Source organism: Mandrillus leucophaeus, unplaced genomic scaffold, assembly GCF_000951045.1.
Source record: "Mandrillus leucophaeus isolate KB7577 unplaced genomic scaffold, Mleu.le_1.0 Scaffold50, whole genome shotgun sequence".
Taxonomy (NCBI): domain Eukaryota; kingdom Metazoa; phylum Chordata; class Mammalia; order Primates; family Cercopithecidae; genus Mandrillus; species Mandrillus leucophaeus.
The window spans coordinates 8,271,086-8,275,281 of NW_012105365.1; positions in this window are offsets into that span (position 1 = coordinate 8,271,086).

A 4,196-nucleotide genomic window follows, 5' to 3' on the forward strand; every position below is an offset into this window, starting at 1 on the left:
TCAGAATGAAATCTATAATCATAGAAGTTAAAAAGATCAAAATGATGTCATTTGCAGCAACACGTACACAGCTGGAACTGGAGGCCATTATCTTAAGAGAATTTATGAATTTATGCAGGAACAAGAAAAAAAATACTGCATCACTTAAAAGCACAAGCTAAACAACATTAGACACCAGGGCCTACTTGAGGGTGGAGGGTGAGAGGAGGGTGAGGATCAAAAAACTGCCCATCGGGTACTATGCTATTACCTGGGTGAAGAAATAATCTGTAAAATTCTTCACCTGGGTGAAGAAATAATCTGTAAACCACACCCCTAAGACACAAAACTTAGCCTTGTAACAAACCTGCACGTGTTACTCCCTGAACCTAAAATGAAAGTTGGAAAAAAAATAAAAATGAAAGTTTATGTCAGGAAACAGAAAACTCAAAACAAACAAAACCTCTTAGGCATTCAAATTAAGAAGTTATGAAGGAAAGTAATATACAGTCATAGAAACAATGTAAAAGGAAATGACTGAAAAAAGGAGCAAAGGAAAGGAGCACAAAACAGAGATGACAAAAGTCTTTGAAAAACTAGATAAAATATACAATATACAGCAGTAATAATCAAAATGAAAATGCAGATGATCAAAAGATACAAGCCACATTACAAAAGGGAGAATATCTCTAGATAATAAAAATTAAAATGCTCAAAGACATAAAAATGATAACAAACATTCATAGGTATCCATGGAGTATTGGTTCCAGGACCCACACAGATGCCAAAATCCACACATACTCAAGTCGCACAGTCTGCTCTGCAGAACCCTAGGACAGGAAAAAAAAATTGGCCCTTCATATAAGTGGGTTTAGCTTTCCGCGATTACTGTTGATCTGCATTTGGTTGCAAACTGGGAATGCACCAATACAAAGAGCCGACTGTGTTTGTTGAGAAAACTCACATATAAGTGGACCTGCACTGCTCAAACCCGTGTTGTTCAAAGGCCAACTATTGATGCCAATAAATTCCATAATTTAGATAATGTAGATAAGATCCTAGAAAACATAAGTTCAGTATTGGCACAAAAAGAAACAAGAAACTTGAGTAGACCAGTGTCTTAAAAAACATGGCAAGAAAAATCAACATCTACCTCAAGGATTGCTTGAGACTAGGAGTTCAAGACCAGCCTGGGCAACATAACAAGACCACATCTCTAAAAAAGGAAAAAAGAGAGAGAGAAATTACTGCATATTTTCCATTAATAAATGTTTAAGGACATAGAGCAAACATATAAAAGAAAATGCCTATGTAAGAAGTGGAATAAGAGAGAGATCATTGAGGTAAATGATCCCTGTCTTATGAATGAGATCTCTCTCTCTTATGAATGAAATGAAGTAAGGTAAAGTGAACTAAGGGCAGTCTTGCACTAATTGATAATGAGAATGATCGGTGACTTGAAATGTTGGTTTGCCTTAACTTTTAGCAACCAAATGTGGTAATGAATACAAATTCACGAAGAATATATGAGCGGCATAGTGGTATGTAATAGGAGGCAAAATTAACTCACAGCAAAGACTGAAACATTTTAAATAGATGTAGTGCATTGCATGTAGTAACTATTCATACAACACACTGAGATGAAATGTGACATATGAAATTTTGTTTACATCTTTCTGGAAACCTGATACAAGCATACAGACATTTCATCAAATAGTCTTCACTGTACTTTTATATTTAATATTGGATGATGCTGTTCAGGATTTCCTCCCTTGAAAATGAGTCCTGTAATTCAGCACACTCATCATTCTAGGAAAACAGCCTATATTGAGTTGTTCTTATTTGTCAGGTTTTGGGTTTTGCTTTATTTCATTGTCCTCAAAAAAGCAACAAGGCCTGCATGACTTGGCCAGACTTTCGAGTGATTTTAGAAAATAGACTTGCCTCTGAAATGAAAGCCTAACATCATTGACCAGGTCAGGTCCCACAACATAAGAGGCATTTAAAATAGATAGAACTTAATTATACACATGAGAATTTGGTTTTAGTGCTCTGATTAGAACTGTCTGCTGGAAAATCTGAGACTGCAATATAAGAGAAGAGAAGCATACTAAGGTTGAGAAATTTTGTACTTGAATTATTTATATTTATGATTTCTCTGTCTCTCTACCCCCTTCCCTCCTTTGCCTTCCCTTTTCATTTGCATTTAAGTGACAATAGCCTGTAGAAGTCCCTGTTTAAATACAGTATCATGGCCTGGCGTGGTGACCAATACTTGCAATCCCAGCATTTTGGGACACTAAGGCAGAAGGATGCCTGAGGCCAGGGAGTTCAAGACTAACCTGGGCAGCATAGTGAGACCTCCTTTCTACATAAAAAGTAAAGTTAGCTGGACATGGTGGCATATGCTTGTAGTTTCAGCTACTCAGGAGGCTGAGGTGAGAGCATTGCTTCAGCCCAGGAGTTTGAGACTGCAGTGAGCTATGATCATGCCACTGCACTCCAGCCTGGGGGGAGAGTGAGACTCTGTCTCTAAAAAAAAAAAAAACAATTATAATATTAATAAATAAACACAGTATCCCTAGAATTTTACCTTCAGATAAGACTGAACTTCTTAACAGGGAGGGTAACATCACACACCAGGGCCTATTGGGGGAGGGGGATATGAGGAAGGAGAGCATTAAGACAAATACCTAATGCGTGCAGGGCTTAAACCCAAGATGATGGGTTGATAGGTGCAACAAACCACCATGGCACATGTATACCTATGTAACAAACCTGCACGTTCTCACATGTATCCCAGAACTTAAAGTAAAATTTTAAAACAAAGATTAAAAATCAATGTTGATTAACGAATTATAAAATGAGATTTTGTGGGCAAGATAAGCTATATAGAAATTTAAGCACAGGTTAATAATAGCAAGAAATTTTTCTAGACACAAAGGTATCGGGGAAACTTGCCCCCAATATTTCAACGTAGGTTCTTTCTATTTTCCCTAAGTGTCGGCTGGCTGAGAAGTAAAGAGAAAGAGTACAACGAGAGGAATTTTACAGCTGAGGCTCTGGGGGTGACATCACATATCAGTAGGACTGTGATGTCCACCTGAGCTGCAAAATCAGCAGGTTTTTATTAAGGACTTCAAAAGGGAAGGGGGTGTACAAACAGGGAGTAGGTCACAAGATCACATGCTTCAAAGGGCAAAAAGATGAACAAAGATCACATGGTTTTGAGGTCAATAAAAATGACAATGCAAGGGGCAAAGCAAAGATCACAAGGCAAAGGGCAAAATCAAATACTGCTGATAAGGGTCTATGTTAAGCTGTGCATGTATTGTCTTGATAAACATCTTAAACAACAGAAAACAGGGTTTGAGAGCAGAGAACTGGTCTGACCTCAAATTCACCAGGGTGGGTTTTCTTCCCTGCCCTAATAAACCTGAGGGTACTGCAGGAGACCAGGGCGTATTTCAGTCCTTATCTCAACTGCTTAAGACAGACATTCCCAGAGCGACCATTTATAGACCTCGTCCGAGGAACGCATTCCTTTACCAGGGTCTTAATTATTAATATTCCTTGCTAGGAAAATAATTTAGTGATATCTTCCCTACTTGCAAGTCTGTTTATAGACTCTCTGCAAGGAGAAAAATATGGCTCTATTCTGGCCAACTCCGTGGGCAGTAAGACCTTATGGTTGTCTTCCCTTGTTCCCTAAAATCTGTTATTCTGTTCTTTTTCAAGGTGCACTGATTTCATATTATTCAAATGCGCATGTTTTACAATCAATTTGTACAGTTAGATACAACTATCACAGTTGTCCTGAGGTTACATACATCCTTAAGCTTACAGAGATAACAGGACTGAGAGATTAAAATAAGACAGGCATGAGAAATTATAAAAGTATTATTTGGGAAGTGATAAATGTCCATATTAAAATGAAATCTTCACAATTTATGTTCCTCTGTCATAGCTCCAGTCAGTCCCTCTGTTCAGGGTCCCTGACTTCCCACAACACAAAGGGAAGACAATAGTCTTATCTTAATGAAATTACCTCCACAGTGCACACTATTTTCATAAGAATATAAGCTAAGTATGTATAAAATTTGTGCATGGTAGCTACATTAGTATAATACAACAACTATTCTAATAAATACAAAAACCATGCCATTTTATAGTCAGAAAGCCATATGACCTGAGTAAATGAATTTTTTTTTTTTTTT